General features: G+C 38.0%; 1 protein-coding gene and 1 pseudogene across 1 annotated transcript in view; one reads left to right on the forward strand and one right to left on the reverse strand.

Annotated features, from left to right (window-relative positions):
• The window catches only part of AMMECR1 (AMMECR nuclear protein 1), a 116,391-nt gene that overhangs the window by 80,555 nt on the left and 10,607 nt on the right, over positions 1-25,229 (reverse strand). The window lies entirely within an intron of this gene.
• Positions 22,944-23,058, forward strand: LOC129519007 (5S ribosomal RNA; annotated as a pseudogene).

The following is a 25,229-nucleotide window of genomic DNA, read 5'->3' on the forward strand; positions in this document are numbered from 1 at the left end:
ATAAAAATTAAAATAAACAGAAGGTTAAAAGCCTAAAACACCAGAAAGAACTGCCGTAAAGACGAAAATCTGTAGAAAATTATGTTGTAATAATATAAATGGACAGGGTACTAATAAAAAGCATCCCATTGAAAGAAGATCAAAACACTTATATAACATTTTTATTTATTATAAATGTATCGCATATTCACTGTAAAAACATTTTGGAAAATACAGAAAAGTAGAAAGAAGAAAATAAAAGTCACACATAATCTCACAACCAAAGAAAATGAAAATTTACATTTCCTGACAGTCATTTTCTGTGGAAATATGTTCCCATAATGTCATACTGTATGTTTTCATAGTTTGTTTTTCAACTGAATTGCATCAACATTTTCTTACATGGTTAAGATTCTTCAAAAATATTTTACTGGCTCCATGATATTTCATCATATGGGTGTACCATAATTTAGGCAATCATTTCCTTCTTTTAAAACTGGGGAGAACATCTCTGTGCATTAAAGTTTATCCAGATCTCAGATTTATTTTCTAAGGATAGAGTTTTTTTAGAAACATAATTACCAGATCAAAGTACATGAACATTGTTTAAAGCTCTTGATGCATGTTACCAAATTGCTTTCCAGAAAGACAGTGCCACTTTAAAAAATGGACTTCATTGAGTTAAAACTTCAAGAATATTTATTTACAACCAGCATTTATGAATCATTTTAATTGGTGGCAGCTGCTTTAAATGTTCTCATTGTTAAACCAGTAAAACTCCACAATGGAAACACGCTGTCTTAATTTAAGGTCAAATGGCAGTTATAGTTTAAAAATTAAACTCAAGTATATTTGCCTCATGTTAAGAATGGCTTCCTTCCAACTTGCAGAATCTCTGTTTTTCAAAACTTTTAAAAGACGTATGTCAAAAAACAAAAAACCCCATAAAACAAAAGTCCTTATTCTACGGTCTTAACGCCATAAAACAAGAAGCATCTGAAGAGGCTACTTTTTTTTATACCATGTTTTGTTAAACAGAGAAAAGTTGAATAGATATTTAAAAATCCATCTATTTTCATTGTTCCTCATATAAAACACTATAAGGCAAGAGATTACATTTAAAAATAAAGGATAAACACAACTCTATAAGTATTTGTTGGGAGATTGTTTCTCCAGCAGTGTTCTATACCTAACAGCCTTCTGCTACAAGCCTTCTGTCCTTAAGTGTTTGGCCATGTCCTTATACTCCAGCTCTGTCAGGATTACTCACAACCGTATAAAAAAGCAAGGTCTTAGTCCAAAGTATGAAAAATAGAAACTGCTAAGGGGTGTCAGAGCAATGTTCCTTTCAGAGGCCATTTTCCTAATAACTGACTTTTTCAGACAGTCTACCAGGAGTCACCGGTAACTATCACAATCTTTTGGTTTGAGCAAAAAATTTAAAGTGCTTTATTTTTCTTCACAGTGCATATCACTACCTATTTGTTTACTGTCTAACTACTAGATTCCAAGCTCCAGGAGGACAGTCTGTCTTTAGCATGGCTGTTTACCTAGCCCCTGGCACATAGTAAGGGCTAAATATACGTTTGTTGAATGAAATAATTTAAAAGATCTAATGAGGATCACACTAAAAGGGACTGTTGTTGTGGGTCTAGGCCCATCAAATACTGTGTTTAAAGGTGTAGTGGGCATCTAATTGTGGCACACAGAATTTATATCAAAGGCATGGAGCGCATGGGTCACTCAGTCTGTTGAGCGACCAACCGACTCTTGGTTTTGGTTAAGGTCATGATCTCAGGGTCCTGAGATTGAGGCCTGTGAGGATGAATGGCTCCACACTCAGTGGGGAGTCTGAGATTCTCTTTCCCTCTCCCACTGCCCCTCCCCTTGCTCACATGCGTGCACACTCTTTCTCTCTCAACAAATAAAAATCTTTTAAAAAAGAATTTATAGGGCAGCCCGGGTGGCTCAGCAGTTTAGCGCCGCCTTTAGCCCAGGGCCTGATCCTGGAGTCCCGGATGAGTCCCACATCAGGCTCCCTGCATGGAGCCTGCTTCTCCCTCTGCCTGTGTCTCTGCGCCTCTCTCTCTCTGTGTCTCTCATGAATAAATAAATAAAATCTTTAAAAAAAAGAATTTATATCAAAGGCATAAACAGCTCTCTCGGCCCTCTAGGTAGAGCTTTAAACTCATACTTTATAGAGATATCTCTTAGGGAGATAAATGTCTCATGGTTATAATCAAGGGGAACTTAAGAGATGTTTTGTTTAAAAAATAAAAAAAAATTTAAAAAGAGATGTTTTGTTTTAAAGATTTATTTATTTATTTTAGAGAGAGTGGGAGGGGAGGGGAAGAGAGGGGGCCAGAGGAAGAGGGAGAGCGAGAGAGAGAATCCCAAGCTGACTGCCCACTGGGCGCAGAGCCTGCAAGGCTCCATCTCACAACCCTGAGATCATGACCTGAGCCAAAACCAAGTCATTCAACCGACTGAACCACCGAGGTCCCCCCAGAGAGGTTTTGTTCTTAGAATTCTAGTGCTTGGATAACCAGAACCTCAGAATTCAAATCAATGCGGTATAATAGGATAAAAGTACTGGGATAAGGTGGGAAGAGGACAGAAACAGGCTCGAGGCTCTACTCCACTATTCATTAGTCTAGAGACCATGAAAGAGTCCTCTAATTCCCTTCAGCTTCAGACATGAATGCGCAAGATGGGGAGGAGTGCACCATCTGCTCAATGGACTACCACAGGAATCCAAGGATACTAGCCATTTGAAAGGTCCTGAAACCACCAAGTATTATAATGCTGTATCAATAAAGGTAAAATTCTTGTTATCATTTTTGGCTAATGAGACTTCTATTAAGTAGCTCCTCAGGAACCATTAAATTCCTTCCTTGGATATCTAGGAGAAGGAGGGATTCTTGAGTATTATAATTTAGTGTTATAATTTGTTATAGGATGTATTATAATTTCACAGGTGGCTCTTGAATGGATTCTCTATCTGGAGAAATTTAAGATTCTGGTGCTGACAGGTGCACCAGAGAGACTGTGCCTTGCTCAATTGGTGGTTCAGGACTGGAAGAACATTAAAGAGGAAAGTGAGAGTCAACATTCAGTAAGAGCATACTATTAGTCAAATATGATTAGGTGTTTTCACATGCATTTTAATCTTCACAACAACACAATTTTATTTTTTAAGACCTTATTTATTTCACAGAGAAAGAGGGAGAGTGAGAGAAAATAAGCAGGGGGAGCAGCAGAGGCAGGGGGAGAAGCAGGTCCCCACTGAGCAGGGAGCCCGACATGGGGCTTGATTCCAGGACCCCGGGATCATGACCTGAGCCAAAGGCAGATGCTCAACCAACTGAACCACCCAGACACCCCACCATGACACAATTTTAAAAAGGCATTTACAGATGAGAAATCGAGCTGAGAGGCTGATTTACTTCAGCCTAGGACACTGCTACAATGGGGCAGAAGTGACATTATCACCCAGGGCTATCTGACTTCAAAGCCACAGAAAAGGTTTATCGTCTTCAGATAAAAGTGAGCTTCTGTACCATTTCTTTTTTGTTATTTCAATCATTATTGTGATTGATATATGGGCTAACAAAAAAATGCTAGTCCACTCTATACCATCAGCAACCAGATAAGCAGTAAGAAAATTCTGAATATACAGGGAAAGGGTGATTCTCAATCTGGGGAAAAGTAGTTAAATCTGGCCCCCAGGTGCAGGTGGGTAGAAGAGCCATCATAACCCACTAAGCATGTACTGGATGACTGTTTAAAAGATTTCTTACCTCAGGATATCCTCAGCAACCGGAAAAGTCAATTTCCAGTATTCCCTATATGATAAACCACCTCAGGTTCAGGGATTTATAGAAAGGTGCCTAAGGAAGTCTGTTATCTCCAAGAAGTATACCTAGGCTGAAAGACATGCTCTGTCTGAAAATACCCAGAGAAATACCTGGTAAAAGTCCCTTTACTTGTACAGGAACAGAATACTATAAGAAATGTTTAATCAAAAAGGAGCAAAACTGGACATAAAGGAAATGGTTCTGGAGGTAGAACGTTCTAAGCAGAAGCTAGTTAAATCATGGCAGGCAGGGCATATCCAGAGCAAAAAAAAAAAAACAAAAAAAAACAGTAAATAATCAAATTTCAGAGCTAAAAATCTAGGTCAAGAGATAAGGAGAGGTGGGAGCATAGTTACCTCCAAATGCCTAGAATTTTCCCAGACTTGTTCAACACAACTAGAAGCAAGGTTTGGGCTTGTGTTGCTCATATAGCCTTTTGGAAAGCACAAAGCATCCTCTTAGACCACAAGAATCTGGGAGTTCTTTTTAAGGAAACCCAACATCAGGGTAGCTAGGGAGTTGTGTGGATTCCTATACTGCCACTCCTTTCCGAGCAAATTTGCCAAGTGGCAAATAAGGCAGAATCTTAAAATGTCACTAATAGTTACAAGGTGAAGGCAGTGACCATGAGCGGTAGATCACAGGCACAATCCTTGGTATATATTCTTTCTAAGCCATTGGATACCAAGGAATGTGACCTAGGTGGAGCCAGAAGACAAAATTAGCCTACCCTTCAAATTCCTCTGACCCCTGTATCTTTATTGAGGGGGGTGGGGTGGGAGAGGCCGAGGTGAAGAGGAGGGACCCAGTCATAGAGCAAGTATGGAATCAAGCTTGAACAAGGCCACAGAAAGTGCCCAAGGAATGCACTGCCCAGAGGTCAGTCTGAAATCCATGGAGTTCTACCAAGGTATTGTCACCAGTGCCAGCAACAGAGGCTGGAACTGATAAAACCAATGCTGAAAGCCATAAGGAGCTCTTCATGCCCTTTAGGTCTTAGACTTAATATCACTTTCTCAAACAGACTTTCTCTCAACCTATCTAAAGCAGAGGATAGCAACTCTGTTTTTCTCTGTGTTGATCCCTGTTTACTTACCCCAAATACAATTAATTTAGTCTGTTTCCCCCACTAGATTATGCGTCTACTCTTTATCATATCCCCGGGGCTAGCACAGTGCCTAGAACACAGTAAGTGCTGAATAATACTTTAATAAAAATATAATCTATGACAATGATTATCAAAGTATATTCCTTGGACCACCAGCATTGAGGTTCAAATTCTAAGGCCCCACCCCAGACTCACTAAATCAGAAACTCTGGGAGGGGGGGCCAGCAATCTACATTTTAACAAGCCATCCAGGTGACTTTTATGCATGCTCAAATTTGAGGGCTGCTGGTATATAACACGGATGTACAAAAAATGCAACTATCAAGAATAGAGAAATATACATTTCCTGATAATGGGAAGTATAAAGGTAAAGGTTCTTTTATAAGATGGGGTTGGAATGCTCAGCCAGGTCATCCACAGTTCTAAGTCTGGTATGCCAACAATTAATATTTTATCTGGAATGTACCAAGGATTTCCAAATAGAGGCTACTAAATAGAAATCCTGGACAACTGACTTAACCTCTCCAAGCACATTTCCTTATCTATGAGGAGAGACTAATACCATCCTAATAGGTTGTAAGGATTAAATGAGATTTAAAAAATGTACCCAAGTTCCAGTGCATTAGTAAACAATAAATGGTAGTAGATGCTGCTTCCTACTGAATCCATTTTAGAGGCCTGTGAAGATAAGTATCTCACAGGTGCAGTTTTCCATCTCTAAGAATGTCCCAGAAAGAAAGAAAATTGTGCTATTTTTCAAAAAGGTAGCACCCAAATGCTAGGATACAAGTAGCTTAGTGAGACTGTAAGGATACACACCATTTGCAGGACTCCAGTGCAAAGAAGACAGCCAAAGGAAAGACATAAGTTACCACTTGAAGGGTTATAGTAAAGGGAGGAAACAAGATGAGAACAGAACTAGCAACTGCTAGCAGGGGGTGAGAATTTCTGGCAGTGAAAATGGCCAAGCTGAAAGAGCAAGGGTATGCCATGATGGACTCTTCTCATCTGGCAAGAAAGATGTCTTTCTGTGTGTGGTATCTGTGTTTTCAGAACCAAAAATGGTAAGTCTAATGAATCTGAGTATACTTACGGACACAATGGGCTAAACTGAAATCAGGACTGCTCTGGGAAATCCAGAATATATAGTTACTGTCTGGAAATGGTCTATTTTTATAAGAACCCAATACCAGTATGGCTAAAGAGCTACACAGAATTTCACAATACCCTCATAAAGTCTCTGGTTATGACTCAGCCTGAAGGATGAAGGCTGTATGGGCACATGACCCCAAAAAACTTAGAGCATATGTGAGAAGTTACTTAGGGTCATCTTCTCTGTCTTCCCATTCTACCAGATCCTTCTAGTTTTATAAATTCGTTGGACAAAATCTGGAGACCTTAGTAAAAGATCATCAGGTTTATCTCAAGTACCCTAGATTAGATACTACTGCATTTTAATACCAGTTCAAGGGGTTGTTTTGGATGATTTCACTGCCTTTGATGATGGTAAGGAGGGATACAAGGTCTTTCAACATTGAATCATGTTCATGAGTGAGCAGTTTCCTGAGATCCAAATGGAGAGCTAAGCAGACTTTTATAACCACTGGTTATAAAAATAGGGCTGGTTAGAAAAGTTAGTGGTCTTACCGCCAGTGATTCTGTCAATTATGAGGCCTGCTGCCATCAAGTCAGTCACAGGTGGGTGAGTCTGAACCATTTACCTTCTGGTGGAAGTAGCAGGTTTAAGAAAAAGAATTCCACCTACTGGAATTTAAAAGTAGGAGGTCAAAAGAGAAGGATGAAGTTTAGATAAACCACATCTTGCTGTTCTGTCAATTTTCCTTCTAGGAATGCTTTTCCCAAATAGAAATCCAATGCAGAGACACACTAACTGTGCAGGCACCTGTGGAGACTGAGGCATTGTTGAAATAGAGAATCTTCCACTTCAGGAAGATGACTATGCCTCCAGACCTAGGTAAGAACTTTCACATTGTTCTGATTTCTTCTCCAACCCTGGAAAAGAGAGGTCATCTTGCTCTTGGGAGTTGGAAAGAACACAACTGACCACTGGGCCTCAGTCGGAGTGACCGCAATTAGTATGACTTAAGCTAATTGCAATCTGGAGCTGTTTACACCTCCTCAGGTAACCAAGGACTCCATGGTTTCCTGAGTATCAATCATTCTGAGGAAGAAATTAGCATGTATACTGCTGCTCAGAATTCCTCCCCTCAGCCAGTTCTTGTATCTCAATCTTCCAAGTTACTAGTCTACCTGACACTGTGTAGTAGTACCTATCAGAGCTGGGTATACTATGTCCTTGGAGGACTGAGTCTTTTAAATAGAAGCAAGTCAGAACTAGGTTTTGGTGGCATACAGTTGTCTGGACTAAGAGAGATTACAAAGAAAGCTAAGAGGTTTTCCTTGCCCCACTCTGTCAGTAGAATGTGGGGGGCCATCCGACAGGGATAAACAGGATAAAAAGCTAAATACAGTTGATAGGGTCAATTTAGTACAACAAATCATTATGAAGCACCTTCTCTACTATCTGCTAGGTACTAGGGATCAGAAATGAAAAAGACCAACCCTACTTGTCAGAAGCTTATAGTCTGATAGTAAAAGAGGAAAACTCATAAATAGAATTTAATATAAAGCAAATAGCTCTGAATAAGAAGTGTTGGGGCAGAGAAGAAGGTCACTTAATGTGGGAATTCAGGGAAGCAAGAAAGGAGAGGACCATGACTTGGGAAAGAACATTAGCTCAAGATCTGTGGCTCAGAGCCACCAGATTGTATAAATGAAAGGTAGAGCAAAAGGAAGAGAGAAGGCTAGAAAGCTTCTGGTCAGATCCGAAGGAGAATCATTGCTTTCGGACTTCTTTAGGTGACTAAGTCTCTGCCAGGGTGGAGACTTCTCTCTGCACAATGTCCATTCATCTGTTCACATGCACATATACCCTTACCAAAGATCTGACTCGGTGGAGAAATGGGAAAAAGTGGATGTAAAACACTCAGCAGGGTGCATGCCACATAAGTTCCCAGCAAACATCACTGTACTGGGTTTCTCCTCACAAGCTCTACCAGAATTTCAGGAGTCCGAGTATGCACTCTCAGGAGTTGAGAAAAAACTAGAGATCTCTGAAGTATACCTGGAGGCAAAACTAGAGACCTTACTCTGCAGGGCCTCTCCAAAATCCATTGGGTAATGGCAGAGTCCTTCTCTTTGGATGAACAGCGAGAGCCTAACATGAACCCCTACATCACCATGCACATTACCTGGTAAAATGCCAAACTATACCATTTCTCTCCTGTACCACCATTTGTACCTACTTTTTCATCTCAAGCCTAACTTCACAGCTAATCCTTATGTAAACCAGTGTCCTCTCTGAGCTAACCCATTCCAGTCTTCTCTTCACCAATGACTCTGTTCTCAAGGTACCAATCTCTCACTCTGATTCAACCATACAATGCCTATGCCAGTATTTCCCAAGAGAGGAAAAACATCAAGTCAAAATGAATGAACAGATGCTTTAATTTCAAGCCTTTCTCTACAGCACTCCCCGTCCCCCACCTCCCCGGATTCAAGATTTCCTGAATATACTCATTTCCTGATAGTTCCCTGAACAAAACTACTCAATTAATTCTGTTTATGATACTCACTGATTGTAATACCTAGTCACCCCTCAAATTCTAAATCCCTATGATTTCAAACATAATTCAAAATCTTCTGTGAATTCAAAATCCTTCCCCAATTCGCAAGTTTAGTATGACTAATACACCACCCCATTCTCATGTATAATCATGAATACCCAACTCTCCATTATCCATGTGTGGCCATTTCCTCTTTTCACTTACTGGCTTGGGGTACGCTCACTCCAGTAAAGGTGCTGGATGGAGCACAACAGGGAAAGCACAAGCAGACAACTCACAGAACAAGAGGAAAAGTCAAGAAAAAGAGGCAAGGAAATCATTATTTTGCACTATTTACATTAAGATCCCTTTACAGAAGCAGAGATAATGAGAGGTGATTACACATATATGTAAAATTTAATTATATCAATTCATATTAAAAGTTGAAATATACCTTGTAGCCATAGACATAGGCACCTGCTCAGTTAAGTAGAAAAGATGGTTTACTTCTGTATGTCCCAACAAAAAAGCAGACTGGTAAATTATTTGAAGTATACTGGGAGTTTATAGGCCAAGATTAATATGAAATGTGTGTGTGCATAAACACATACTTACAAGGTAAATGTGTCTGTCCTATTCATCCCTGTAAGAAATCTTGCCATATCAAACTGTTCTTTAAACTCCTATTAATCCACAGTAAATTGTCATATACATAGGTGGCACCCAAGTGGTAGCTGACAATGAACTTCAATACTAGCTGATTGAAAACCTACCCAGCCACATGCAGGAGGAAATTAATCTTTAATCATAAAAACACCCAAGAAAAAGATCCTGTGTGTTACAGCATTCTTATAATTGTTCTGGAAGATATACTGTAATTTACTTAGTATAGCCAAGAATTTATAGAACCATGATTCAGAGTTGCACACAATCTGATTTTAGCACTAAAGCTGAAAAATAAAACCTATTGGAATCGATCCAACTTGCTTTATTTCCTGAAATACAGGTAAAAACCCATTATGGCTAACATCAGGATAACAGAGCTTCTAAATAATAATGATCTCTCTCTCATAATGAACCCACGGTAGTTTGTTGATTTAGTTACCAAAAAAATTATTTACAGCAAATAATCAAGGGAAACAAATGTTTTGTTCAATTCTCTTCCAGTAACAGTCACTCCGTACAATGAAAAAATATTTATGTGCTGCTGGCAAAGCAACTCTCAGTTGATAATTCACTGTGAACTTCAGATCTGAAGAGATTTTCCTCCAGTTTTATGTGGCACATCCCCTGTGCTTACCCCCTTAAATTTTACACACAAGCAAATATAACTAATATAGATGACAAGTCCATTCACTGCCTATGCCATAGACATAATCCTCAGAATCAAGCAATTTTGCAACTACTATTAACTATTTTAACTTGTCACGTGTAGAAGATTTAGGCCGATTAGGTTATATGCTTAGTCTGATAATTTTAGTTACACTGCTCACATAAAGATTACACAACAGAAGATGCATTAAAAATACATTTCCATTCTTCTTTCTGTATTCATAGAAGTATTGATATGTACCACATAGGGTTCCATTGATGGAAGTTTTAATGAAATATTTAATGTAATTAAAATTCCATAAAACATTTCTAATGTTCAATAGTAATGAATGGCCCAGTGGTAAAAATGGACAATTTTCATCCTAAATCAATGGCATATAAAATTAAGACCTGATGAAATTAGGCATCTTTAGGGCCTAAGGTTTATGCAACTTCTCAAAATTGTACTTACTAAACATAAGTGTATAAAATAGGTTCTTTGTGAACAGAGCTCTAAAATGCATTCTTTTATCTCTAACAGTATGTATTTCTTTTGTACACATTATGAATTCTTTAAAAAGCCCTTATCAGGGATTATTCTTACTGCTATTTTTAAATATTCAGTGGAACCAGAACCTAATAACCTGCTTACAATTTCTCAAGGAATTCAGCTAGTCTATTTTCTTCCTTTGAATATTATAATGCTTAATGTTTTTGAAATTGTAGTAACCCATTATTAGTTGGCTGACTTCGTGACACACTCTTTTTCTCTCCTACAAACATGGTATGTGTGGGTATTTTAATTCAAAATAATTTTGGTTTAAAACTTTCCTGACACCTTTTGAAGTACCAAGAGGCAGATGAAAAAATAACCTCTTGGGGATCCCTGGGTGGCTCAGCAGTTTAGCGCCTGCCTTTGGCCCAGGGCGTGATCCTGGAGTCCCGGGATTGAGTCCCACATCAGGCTCCCTACATGGAGCCTGCTTCTCCCTCTGCCTGTGTCTTTGCCTCTCTCTGTGTGTCTCTCATGAATGAATAAAATCTTAAAAAAAAGAAAAAATAACCCCTTAACTTCCTTGCCTTAAGACAATTTTTAAACAAAACTTTGCTCAACACTTTTTATCCTACATATATGTATTCCCACTTATGTACAAAGAGGTACATGCAGAGATGCTAAATACAGTTAATCAGGTTGTATTCTGCTCTCCTAGACATACACCTATGATGCTATATCCTCCCAGAGCGGGCATTTTTTTTTTCTAATCCACACAAAGGCAATACATGTGCTAGCAATGACCCTGAATACATGGATATTTATTGTTTCCTATCTTTCTCTCCACCAGCAATGCTACCATTTCCAAGTCCATCAATAAAGCACTAATTAAATGGTACATCCATATAGTGGAATATCTTGGTATATACAGGGAATGAAGTATCTTGCAGGCATTAAAAAACAGGCACTGTAGTCTAATTCTATTGTAGCAATCAATGTTTTGGTATTGACAGTACACTATAGTTATGGAAGATATCATTAGTGGGGGAAGCTGGGTGATAGGTACATGAGAATCTCTGTACTATTTTTTAAAAGATTTTATATATTTATTTGAGAGAGAGAGAGAGAGAGAGAGAGAGAGAGAGAGAGAGACTGTGAGCCAGAGAGCGCAAGAAGGGGGAAGGGCAGAAGGAGAGGGAGAAGCAGACTGCCTGCTGGGCAGGGAGCCCAACACAGGGCTCCATCCCAGGACCCTGAGATCATGACCTGAGCCAAAGGCAGACACTTAACCAACTGAGCCACCCAGGCGCCCCCCCATACTATTTTTGTAACATCCTGTGATTCTATAATTATTTCAAAATAAAAAGTTAAATGAAAAAATAGAAAAACGAGGCATTTCTAGGTGTGCTGATATAGAAGTATATCCAAGATTGACTCTTTACCTGCAAAAAAGATATGGAAAAGCATGTATAGTATGCTACTCTTTGTGCAAAACAAAAGGGTAGGTACATGTGCACAGATGCTACTACATGCATAGGCTATCTCTGTAAAGATAGAGGAGAAATGGCAGCAGCAGTGATTGCCTCAGGGAAAGGGAGCTGGATAGCAGGGAGTCAGGGGTGGGGGTGGGGAAGCTCCATCTCACTGTCCCCTCCTGATGCGTGTTTTTCATACCATGCACACAAACTACTTCAAAAAAAGTTCATCCCTAGGGGGCACACTTTTCTGACCAGATGGTTTTAAAGTATCCCTTCTATCTGATGTATTCCTCTTCATCCCAGGGATTATGGAGTGGGATTTAGAGATAGGTTTTCCATTGATCCAGCATTCTGGGTTCTCCAGCCAGCCAGTGAGCTAGGTACTCAAGGGCAAGGGACCATGGCATTTGCTCTGCTCGGCACAGAGTCTGACATATTTAGGGCCACAGACCATAGGCAGTCTCGAATTGATTTGACCTATTATCCTGTCCCTTTTGACCTACTCTTAAAACCAGAGACCTAGAAGGATTCTTTACCACTGATTCTGCCCCTGGTATGATGTTTAAAAAATTAACTTCTCATTAGCACAAGTCATTCCAAGTTCAACGACTGTCTATCTCCAGACACCAATGCTCAAAAAGATGCAGGCTTATTCTAGTAAAGGCAAGACTTTTTGTGGGAATATGGGTGATCTGTAAAGTTCCTTTTGGTTTTTACATCTGTGTGTCTGTGAACCAGATGACTCCAGTCAGCTAAAATCTTCCATCCACGCTCATTACTCCCTAACTTCTGTAGGCTTTATTTGTCCTTCCATAAGGAGTTTACTCATTTGTATTACAGTTACCTCAGTGCATAACAGCTCTTTTACTAGACTATAAACTTCTTTTTAAGATTTTGATTTAATTGAGAGAGAGAGAAAGAGAGAGAGAGAGAGCGAGAGAGCGCACATGTTTAAGTAAGCAGAGGAAGGGCAGAGGGGGAGGGAGATGGACAAGTAGATTCTGGACTGAGTGCATGAGCGTGAAAAGCCCAACCCAGGGCTTGATCTCAGAACCCTGAGATCATGACCTGATCTGAAATCAAGAGTCCAGGAGTTGGATGCTTAACCGACTGAGCCTCCAGGCACCCCTAGAGTATAAACTTCTTAAGGGCAGGGATGACTTATCTATCTCATTATTACCAAAGTAACTAATATCTAAGTCAATCGTCTTTGGACAGTTCATTTAATTAAGACTTTCCAATTTAAAAATTAACTTTAAAAACTTTTCATGGGATCCCTGGGTGGCGCAGGGGTTTGGCGCCTGCCTTTGGCCCAGGGCGCGATCCTGGAGACCCGGGATCGAATCCCACGTCGGGCTCCCGGTGCATGGAGCCTGCTTCTCCCTCTGCCTGTGTCTCTGCCTCTCTCTCTCTCTGTGTGTGTGCCTATCATAAATAAAAAATAAAAATAAAAAATAAAAACTTTTCATTTATAACTGAATTAATTTGCTTAAAATAAATAGTACAAGTGGGTTTGTTGTGAGGGCCATAAAAGACTTTCACAAGTATATTACAGAAAGAAATTATGGTGTCATAACTAACAAGCTTCATTCTTAAGGAGGTTGCTCTGAACTTCTGGAGGTAAAACCACACCTTTTTAAATCTATATAGTAGAACCTCATCCTCTCTCTCTTCCTCAACTAGGTACAGCTTGCTGCTAAGCTGAAACATCACTACAAAATTGCTAAGCTACTCTCTCTTTAAAGGTGGTAAACACATGCTAACAAAGGAGACTAAGATCCCTGGGCGGAGAGAGAAGATGGTAGTCCCTTCTGAGAGCACTGGTTTAATAGCTTCCTACTTACAAGGAATCCTGCTTTGTCTGCTGGACATCCCTGATCCTGACAGCCAGCTCCTAGAAGCAGTGCAGTTCTTGTTTCATGCTACTTGCAGCTGGTTCAAGATCCCATTCAAAACTGTTCAGAGCTTTTAATCATTTTGTCTGCCACATTACGCTTCCTCAAATAAACAGAACTGAAAGCAAATCAAAATTAGAGCCGATTTTTTCCTCATAGGAACAAATTCCCAATATTATAATGTAAGATATAATGGCATTTATCATTTAGAACAGTTTCTGTATTTCACTAGCGAGTTAGGTTATGCAGTTTCCAAAAGGTTAGGTTACACTAAAACTCTATAATTCATTATTATTTTTAAAGTCAGCAGTAATATAAAATTAATTTAATATTACAATACTTCACACTTGTCCTTAATAATAAGCCTTAATAAGGGCAAGAAATACATCTTTTTTAAATTTTTATTTATTTATGATAGTCACACAGAATGAGAGAGAGAGGCAGAGACACAGGCAGAGGGAGAAGCAGGCTCCATGCACCGGGAGCCGGACGTGGGATTCGATCCCAGTTCTCCAGGATCACGCCCTGGGCCAAAGGCAGGCGCTAAACCGCTGCGCCACCCAGGGATCCCAAGAAATACATCTTATCTATCTTTGAATCTCCCAAAACACCTTGGTCATAGTAATTCTTCAGAAATATTGATTCATATTAACTTTCTCAGGGATGCACTTAATCTACACATTGACAAATGACTCATTTCTAAAATTCAGAAATTTCTATAAAAATGGTACTTTTTATTGACATGCCATATTTATTTCAGAAAAGAACAGATTTTCCGCAGTCTCTTAAGACCTCCATCTGAACTAAAAACAACTTTCCTAGCAATAGATATACACATTTTGTGACAGACACTGCACATCAGACTGAAGGTCTCTTTGAATTAGTTCTAGAAGAGAGGCAAGCAAGCCCAAGGAGAGATTTTTCACGTCTTCAGTTCCTTAAGGGTTGTCATAAAATTCTTAAACATATTAATTTTAATACCAAAAGATAAATATGTGCCATTAACCACTTTTAGGAGAGGGGAGGGCTATGTTATAAAACCAGTGCTTGAGTATTGCAACTCTTACAATGTTGGAAATCCTACCAAGAAGAAACAAGCAAGGCTTAAATTCTCTGCACTATAGTTTTCACATCTTAGGAACTGGATAAGAGCATAATAAATTAGATTAGTTCAGGAGATTGTTCTAAGAATTGATAATTATGAAGTGTTTTCAGTATTTCATCAAAGTTTATCTGGGAAGAGGCCAAACTATTCCATGTAGGCAATACAGTTCAACCTATTTACAGTATATGAAAAAAAACCTTTCAAATAAAACTTAACTTTGAAAATCTTAATTAATCTATAATCTCACTTCCTAGAATCTAACCAGCATGTCATCACAAAGAGATTTCTAAAGCTAACTACCAATTCTTTATTCTGGTTTGAGTCATTTTTTTAACGGTTGCCTTGAGAGTTATAATTAACATCTAACTTTCAAAAATCTAGTTGAGATTAATAGCAACCAATGTCAATAGTTTCTAAAATGTCTCTTCCACTATAGCTGTGTTCCCTACCCTGCTCCTTTAAACTACCATTGTCATTCAAATGACCGCTTTGTTTGTGATAAGCCCCTCAACAGTTTTATAATTGTTGTTTCATTCAGCTGTCCTTTAAATCAGATAGGAGAACAATAGTTACAAACAAGGATAACTTTACCCTTTTATATTTACCTTTGTAGTCACCCTTAGGGGTGCTCTTTATTTGTGTACATTCAAGTTACTATCTAGAGTCCTTTCATTTCAGCCTGAAGGACTGCCTTTAGTATTTCTTATAGAGCGGGTCTGTAAGCAACAAATTCAGTTTTTGAGTATCTGGAAATGTCCTAATTTTTCCTTCATTTATAAAGGATGGTCTTGCTAGATATAGGATTCTTGACAACCCATTTATTTCAGCTCTTTGAATATTTCATCCCACTACCCTTCTGGCCTCCATGGTTTCTGATGAGAAATCAGCTGCTAATCTTTATTGAGGATCCCTCATCTTTGTTGAATCCCTTCATTCTTTTTTTTAAAGATTTTATTTATTCATGAGACAGAGAGAGAGAGAGAGAGAGAGAGAGAGAGAGAGGCAGAGACACAGGCAGAGGGGGAAGCAGGCTCCATGCAAGGAGCCGGATGTGGAACTCGATTCCAGGTCTCCAAGATCACGCTCTGGACTGAAGGTGGAGCTAAACTGCTGAGCTACCTGGGCTGCCCCCTTCGTTCTTGCTACATTCAAGATTCTCTTTGTTTTTGTCTTTCAACAACCTATCATGTGTCTAGGTGTGAATCCTTATGAGTTTATCCTACTTTCAGTTGAGCTCCTGAATGTTGCAGATCAATGTTGTTTAACAAATTTGGGACATTTTCAGCCATTTTTCCTTCAAATATTCTCTCTGCTTCCCCACCTTCTCCTTCTGGGACTCCTATTATATGTATGTTGGTATACTTCATGGTATCTCATAAGCCTCTTAGGGTCTGCTGATTTTTCTTTTTCTTTTCTTTTTTTTTTTTTTGTTCCTTAGATAGTATAATCTCAATCTATTGTCAAGTTTGCTGATTCTTAATTCTGCCACTCACATCTGCTGCTGAACACTTTAGTAAATTTTTCATTTCAGTTTACTGAAATTTTCAACTCCAAATTTTCCATTTGGTTCTTTTAAAAATAATTTCTATCTCTTTACTGATATTCTTTGATGAGACAGTCACATACTTTCTTTTAATTGTTTAGGCATGATTTCCTTTTAATATTTATAATAGCTCATTTAAAGTTTTGACTAGTAAGCACAACATCTGGATTTCCTCAGGTACAGTTTCTTTCTATTAACTGCTTATGCTTATCTCCCTGTGTCATACTTTCTCATGTCTTTGTATTTTATTTTTTGTTGAAAATTAAACATTTTAAATAATATAATATAGCAAGTTTGAAAAGAAGATCCCTCCCCAAGGTTTGTTCTTTTGTTATTTGTTTGTTTAATGACTTTCCTGGACTGATTCTGTAAAGTCTGTATTTGTTGTCAGGTGTGGCCACATGAAGTCTCTGTTCAGTTAGTTTAGGAGTCAACTAATGATTGGAAAGAGATTTTGTAAAATGTCTTGAACCAGAAGATCTTCCACCCCGTGTCAAGAAACCCTGTGTGTGTGTGTTGGGGTATGCTTTCAATGTTCTAGCAGTTTATAGCTCTGCCTTGGCCTTCATTTCCTGCTTCCACAGGTTCTCAAGGTCAGCCACAGGTGAGCAAATAGGGACTCCATAAGTCTTTCTTGGGCATAAACACAGCCCTACACATGAGCGTGGCCTTCTAGACAACCAGGAATATCTTAGAGCTTGCTAAAGCCCCCCATCTTATCCCCAGATCCTCCTTTTAAGTTTTCTGGCCAGCCTCTTTGCCTTCCTCTGGTATCACAAGCTCAGACAGATGCAATGTTAAATAATTGCCCTTGATTGTTTTCAACAAGTACCCTGAGGACAATGCTTTTCACTGAGCAGGGATGAATCAGGTCAAATAGAGATAAGGCTTGTGAATGGAGCTTTCCCAGGGAGCTTCCAGGTAGGTCAAACAGTGATGATTCTTGGTGACAGGAATATTTGGGGAGCTTGACCCCTCCTGTGGGTACTGGTTTTCATAGCTACTGTGGTTGCAAGGCTACTGGTTTCCTTGTGGAACCAGGTAAAGGGAGAAAGGATTAGGGTAAGTTAAAACACAACAAAGCTCACTGTTCTTATGGAAAAATCACCTGTTTTTTAATGAGTAAATGCTCAGGTTGTTGGAAGTCTTTGGTTAATTTCCAGAATTCTAAAAAAGCTGGCTTTGAAAATTTTAGCCAGTGCCCATTCTGCTTGTATAGAAGAGTAGATTTTCTAAGGTTCTTACTCTAATATTCTGGAAATATTTACTTAATTAAATCATCTTACTCTCTATTTGAGTTTGAAAATCATTCTGAAACTGGGATCTTCTAAAAAGACTATAACCTTCAGCTCTTAAAAGGACCCAGAAAAATACGTGGGATCCTTGAAGATATCTACACATTGACTGTTAGGTTAAAGTATTCATGAACATCTATAAAATTTAGAAGAGAGAAAATATGATCAGCCTAGATTTACATTCCATTTTACCTTTGGCGACTATAAGGAAATAAATGTGTTTTTTGATAACAAATGCAATAAAGAGGTATTTATTGTTATTAACATTTGGCTGCATTTCAAGTACTTTTTAAATATTAATTATTTTTAAAGATTCACATTATGTTAGTTTTAAATAAAAGAACATGAGAAATTAGGACTTATCTGAGGCATGGTGGGACTGAAAACATAGCATCTAGTTCAATGCCTAGAGTCATAACAGATGAAAAGTCACTAAGAAAAGGTCTCAGTGTATTTTCTTAGATGAAATGGAGTAGATAGTGATTATAAGCTCTAAGTCTTGAATTTTATGAAGAATCTGACTAAACATTTTAAAAACTCATTTTAATAAGACAGTTACTATCTTACCACACACAATTGATGATTCATTATAATGTTGCCAAACCGAATTACAAGTTATGAAAAAGTCTGACCTCAATGGTAGCATTGTCCTAATACTAAATTGGGAGATGTCAAAATATTATAAGTGGTTCTTCATTTGGATAGTTCTGGGGGTCCTGAATTTAGTTGCAGATATGATATGAAAACAACCTGCTCATACCTTTGTTATGTGTGTGTATTTGAGAAGGAGAAGGAAAATGGGGAGAAGAATAAGAATAAACACATAATACTTTCAAAATAACTGACCTGCCCCTCCTAAAGTACTACCTGGAATTGTACACAGAACTCTGGGTTTAGGGATCATGCTGCAGGGCACAGAGTCATGTTGCAAGAAGAAAAATGTTGAGAATCACTCATGACATGTTTAAAACACTGTGAGAGAGATTACAAAGCAGAGCACCTGGTTGGCTCAGTTGGCTGAGCATCTGACTCTTGATTTTGGCTCAGGTCATGATCTCAGGGTCCTGAGATCAAGCCCCATGTCAGGGTCTGCACTAAGTGTGGAATCTGCTTGTCCCTCTCCCTCCCCCTGCTTGTTCTCTCTCTCTCTCTCAAAAAAAAAAAAAAAAACCCAAATAAATGAAATATTTTAAAAAGGTGATTACAAAGCCATTAAAATCTTGTCTGAGAAAACCAATTTAAATTGAGCATATCCTTAATATAGAGGAAATCACTCATTCAAATAAAAAATAGTCTCAGTGATATTAAGAAGCTATCATTCAGAATTTCACTGTCCTATTCCATACATATTTTTAAAAACCAGCATAAGCATACAATAAGGGTATATAACATGGAAGATTTTCACTGTCTTTAGAATTCATTAGCTTAAAATCTGCAATTTCAGTAATTTATGAGCAACCATTAAAGTCCTTCATTAAATAATTTTTCATTTTGCTAAGACAATAATTTGAAGAATCTGAATCTTGTATACTTTAAGGCTAATATGTATGAATAAGTTGCTAAATTAGAAATTAGTAAGTCTATCCTGCTGTCCAACTATGCTTCGATGTTTTCTTTGCATTGCAAATTATGCAATAACTCAGGAAGTGAAAAAAAATGTTTTTAATGGCCCCCCAAATAAAGCACATTTCTACAGCTGGTGATTAATATAAGGAAATGTCTTAAGAGTCATAAAGCTGTGTTGGTTCTTAGCCAGAAGATATTAATTTTGGATAAGTTAAAGACTAATGTGTTGAATTCAGCTTTGACTCAGAACTATGACATAAACAAGTCTACCATAAAATATGTTATGAAGGAAATTACATGCTAAGATATTATTTGTGCTTTCAGTACAACTTAAAATCCCTTAGGTCAGGCTTCTTCAAATCTATATTCCTTCATCTAAATTATATTAATGTGAGAACAGACACATCAAGAATTTCCATAAAAACAAATAAAGGTATTCCTTTTTTCACCAAATATAGGATTCATCATGGTTGCTGACCCTCTAAAATCCATTCTTAGGCAGTAGACTAAGAATTTCTGGCTGTAGAAATATTAGGAGAGAAGCATTTATCTAAACAGATGGGAACCTATAGTTTAGAACCAATCAGCAGAAAATTAATAGTACCAAATAGCCTTCTTAGTATTCCAAGATTCTGTATGAATGGAATCATAGAGTAAAAGAGAAGTAGGTGATTAAAGCCTATGCCATACCTCTATGAGAAGTATAAACACGTCTCCCCTGTATACAGCTACATATAGCCAGGTCAGTTTCCAAATAGCAAACAATATTAAATAAATCCACAAAGATCTTACAGTATCAGTTACACACATACAGACACAAAGATACCCACTTCCAGGTAAGGCATAGGAAGAAACACAATAGAACATCTCTCATTCTCTGCTTTAAAACCCCCCTAGAAAAGCTTCTAGAAATCTTTGAGATCTAGCACTGCCCCAAATTCAAAATCAGTCCAGCTAAACACACTACTTTAGATATTCAAGTCTGCTGTTTGAAAAAATTTGGAAGTCATAAATTTACAACCTCTCTGTCCTCATCACTCCACCACCCCAAACTGGAAGTCTAGTAGAACCAGTAAACGTTCTAGATAATGCAAAGTGGAAAACACTGCTAGAATTTAAGTGGTAAAAAATATTTAATACAGTTGCTACAAAGTCTTCAGATATTCAAGACTGCTGTCTTCAAAAATGACAAAGCTCCAAAGACAAATTATGTTGAGGAAGGAGAAGAGAAGGATATTTCTAGATATATCCTTTAGTTTTGGGGTGGGGGAGATAAGAGGTCAAAAATATTCAAATAAATCTAACAACAATTTTAAGAAGAAGACAGCACCAGTGACCCTGCTGCTTGCTGCAAATTAATTTAGTAAAGGGTTAATAAATGGTTACTATGGGATGGTGAATAATTACACTCTTCATGGAAATGAAAGAAAGCTTCAAGACTAAAATGCTCCTCTTCTGTAAAAACTGACCTGAATTTCCCTAGACTGAACTGAAATAAACACAGCAAAGGTTCTAAGAATAGTCAATGGAGACAGGAACCAGGACCCTTTGGACCCACACCCAATTTTTCACTTTAAAATAGGACTTGCTTGTTCTCTTACCATCGCCAAAACGGAAAACCACTGACTTTTTTTTTTTTTGCCTTGATTGTGCTCTACACTATGGAAGCCACTGCCCAAGTAACATGCCTATTGTTTGAAGCCTGTGAAAGTGAAATTGGCCTCTAAATGGTTCAACCCTGTATAAACAAAATCACCTCTCCTTCCCTTGATGAGAGTATTCACCTTTGTTAACAAAGATTTCAAACATATTGAGAGTGACCACGGGCCTTTGTGTGGTCTGTCCTAAGGACCATTGGATTCCATTTGGCCTCCTACCCTATTACGTGGAAGGGGGGTCCATGATCACAGACATAGGCCAAACTGTCTCTTCTTCAAAAGCTTGGACTTAAACATATTCACTACCACTATTTTAACATCTGGTATTTCTTTACCTCACTGTAGTATGTAATTCAAATTACAGATTATTCATGTTTCAAGTCTATGACATGAGGGAGAGCTCATTTACTTATAAAAAAAAAAGAAAGGAAAAAAAAACCTAAACTGACCACACAGAGAACACTGTTAATGAGCACTGTGCCAGTGTTGTTTTTTTACTTCCTGAGTACATTGGCACAACGTTCATGGTTATGTGGCTAGATCCTGTCAGAGATCAGTCTAACAGGAAAGAATTTTCTTGTATTCTGAAGCATATTCTGGGGAAAAAAGGAGAGAGGAAAAATGAAATGAAATGAAATGAAATGAAATTTTATAGTGATCCCTGAAAAAGAAGTTTGGGGTTTGAAACTTACCTCTTCATTTAATTAAAGGAAAAGACTAAGAATTTGCTCCTTCTTCTTCAAAGGGTAATTGTTGTTCAACATAAAATTAAAATATGCTGCTTTATTGTAATCGGGAAACCATTTTAGAATTTTGTTTCTAAATAATACTATGAAACCTTTACAGATTTTGCTTATATAGTTTGTGTTTTAGAGTGGTAGCATTCTTGAGTAGGGTCTGTTAAGAACTCTGAGGAACATAGCCATTAGACTAATTGATGTTGAAGCTAAATTAATAAATAACATCATTCAATAATTAGTACACAATTCTCCTAGAATTATAATTCCTAGTACCTACCTTATATGAGTTACACTTGTAACATCCAAACAAAATTCCTTCATTAATTTAAGGAGAAAAAAAGTGGCTTAATGCCATTTAATTCCATAATAATTAGGGTAGTTTATTTTTTAAATTACGTAATCTTTGTTGGTACTCAACTCTCTTAACTTTTTTTTTTAACTCTCTTAACTTCATGTCTGAGACACTGGTTTAGAAGAAAGAAAAAAGAACATGGAACTTAGAAGGCACTCAGGCAAAGGGTGATATAACCAATGTTAATCTAACTGATTTATGCTGAATGTCTATAGATAATGAAAGCACTTTGTCTACACAGCAGTCCTGCTTGTGTTATTTCCCAGTCTCTTGTCCAGGCTTCATGACATTCATGACATTAAAGGAGCTGCTGAGGCATAATTAACTGGACAAAAGGGAAATTTTACCAAGAAAGAGGCAATTCACAGGCCATTAATAGTTTAAAATTGTCAACTGGCGGACCTTCATTTCCCAGTGCTTGAATTATAGCAACAGTCTCCTCACGGGGTCCCCTTTCTTGCTACAATCTCTCCAACTTTAATATACCTTTGATTGGTATCTACTGACTACCGTATAATGCTCATTCTGACCTCTGTATCTTTTTTTTTTTTTTGTGATCTCTCCTTTCTCATTCATGATTTTATTAATTTGAGTCTTTTCTTTCTTCTTTTTTTTTACTTTTATAAATTGATTTTTATTGGTGTTCAATTTACCAACATACAGAATAACACCCAGTGCTCATCCCGTCAAGTGTCCCCCTCCGTGCCCGCCACCCATTCACCCCCACCCCCCGCCCTCCTCCCCTTCCACCACCCCTAGTTCATTTCCCAGAGTTAGAAGTCTTTATGTTCTGTGTCCCTTTCTGATATCTCCCACACATTTCTTCTCCCTTCCCTTATATTCCCCTTCACTATTATTCATATTCCCCAAATGAGTGAGAACATACACTGTTTGTCCTTCTCCGATTGACTTACTTCACTCAGCATAATACCCTCCAGTCTACGGCCATACCACCCTGAACGCGCCCGATCTCGTCTGATCTCGGAAGCTAAGCAGGGTCGGGCCTGGTTAGTACTTGGATGGGTGACCTCTGTATCTTTAAGCTGTTTCCCTGTTTAGAATGCTTTATTCCTCTGCAAAAGGTCTACCCAGCCTGAATCCTACTTTGTCCATGGAGCCCTCCTGTATAATCCCAGCCCACATTAGTTTTTGTCCAAACTCTCACAGGCCTCATTGTCTCCATCAATTATTTAGCCATTAAATCATGTGATTACATTACTCATTTCATGAATCTTGTCTTCTCAATATGACTGCAAGCTTTTTAAGGGCAGGAAGCATGGCTTACACCTATTACAGACCTCTCACCCCCAACCACTATATTACTTGTTGAACTGAAATGTTAGAATTTACAATATGAAGAGCAGTTAGTACTGCTAGTACTAACTGTTAGTACTGTTAGTACATGATAGGTTTTGATATAAGATACACTGTCTTAATATAATGCTGGCAAACAGATCTTGAAGTTTAAACAAATATTCACTTTATAATGTCTACAAAGGGATAATCATAGTGGAAATTCTACTTTCTTCTCTAAAACTATCTCTAGGGATCCCTGGGTGGTGCAGCGGTTTGGTGCCTGCCTTTGGCCCAGGGCGCGATCCTGGAGACCCGGGATCGAATCCCACATCGGGCTCCCAGTGCATGGAGCCTGCTTCTCCCTCTGCCTGTGTCTCTGCCTCTCTCTCTCTCTCTCTGTGACTATCATAAATAAATAAAAAAAAATTTAAAACTATCTCTAAATGAAAGAAGTTAGAAACTGCTCTAAAATCCAAATTAATACACCACAATTCAGTGACAATATTAAAAGATATCTGTACCTCTCCTAATGATAAAGAATCTCATACAGGTTGTGCAATGAGGTAAATAAACAGTTTTAAAGACCCATGACTTGACCATATCTATTATTTCACAGATTCCACTACCACACTGAGTATATGTGCTCCCAAAGTGAGTACTCCACTAACCACCTTTAGATATGAGCTTTTCATTAAAGCAAATAAGGAATTCCAAGAAGTGCTCAACTAAAGTGGTTTATATATACACATACGGACTTAAAAGGCCTTACTTATAATTGCCCATTAGGCAAGGTGTTTTCCAATTTTCCATCTCTCTAGGAAACACATTTCCTCGGAAGTATCAGGTTCAACAGTCAAAACAAATGTTCTACCTTTAATTCCTTCATTGTTCTACCATTAAAAGTGGGTAAGCAAGGGTAAAGTTCCCAACAAAGACGTTTCCTTATATTATTAGCAAATTCATTAGAAAGCCCTAAAAGACAGAGGATGAGAATAACAACTTAAAAGGAAAGCTAGAAAAACCAGTTCTTTTCAAATACAGGTAGGCAGTATTAAGTATACTAATAAAGTAAATGATAAATGCTATATCAAATACTGACACGCTACTAGTTTGAAACATTTTTAATGGTGATTTCTGACTCGGATGCCTTTAATCTAGTTTACTTATAGTTTTCAGTAAGTTTGGACAAATAGATACTTCAAAGCCTAAATTAAGCTCTCTTGTAAATAAGCTCGGTGCAGCTTTAATGTATGTTTGTAAAGATTTTTTTAAAGATTCCCAAAATTATTATGAAACATTAGTTGCTTTAGATAGAGCTACTATCATATACCTTGAAAAACTAAGCTAAACCTGGTGCTGACAGTTATCAGTACTGTGCTAGACACTTAAAATTTTGGAAAAAGGGGTGCCTGGGTGGCACAGTCAGTGAAGTGTCTGATTCCTGATTTCGACTCAGGTCATGACCTCAGGGTTGTGAGATTGAGCTCCACACATCTGAAGAGAATGCTTTAGATTTTCTCCCTGTGCCCCTCCATCTCTGCTCTCTCTAAAAAAAAAAAAAATCTGTGTTTTTTTACCACTGAATAAATACATTAATCAATTAATTTTCTAAAAGCAGCATACATCTGTACAATTGAAGAGAAACTGACTAAAAATGGCTGACAGTCCAGTTATCTGTGAGAACATAACTTACAAATTAGATTGACCATAGTAGGTCCTGTTGAGACACACTGGAGAAAAGCTACAGAAGACATGAGTATGATCAATAGAATGCCTTCCTATGACTGCATTCTGCAGTCAGAAATTATTGTGGGGTCTATCCTTTAACATTATCTGTTCCATAATCTCTATTATGGAGTATGGCTGTGAGGAAGCTGTATAAATGAAACCTTGGGCACCTGGGTGGCTCAGTGGTTGAGCATTTGCC

This window comes from Nyctereutes procyonoides, unplaced genomic scaffold (assembly GCF_905146905.1).
Source record: "Nyctereutes procyonoides isolate TBG_1078 unplaced genomic scaffold, NYPRO_anot_genome, whole genome shotgun sequence".
Lineage (NCBI taxonomy): Eukaryota > Metazoa > Chordata > Mammalia > Carnivora > Canidae > Nyctereutes > Nyctereutes procyonoides.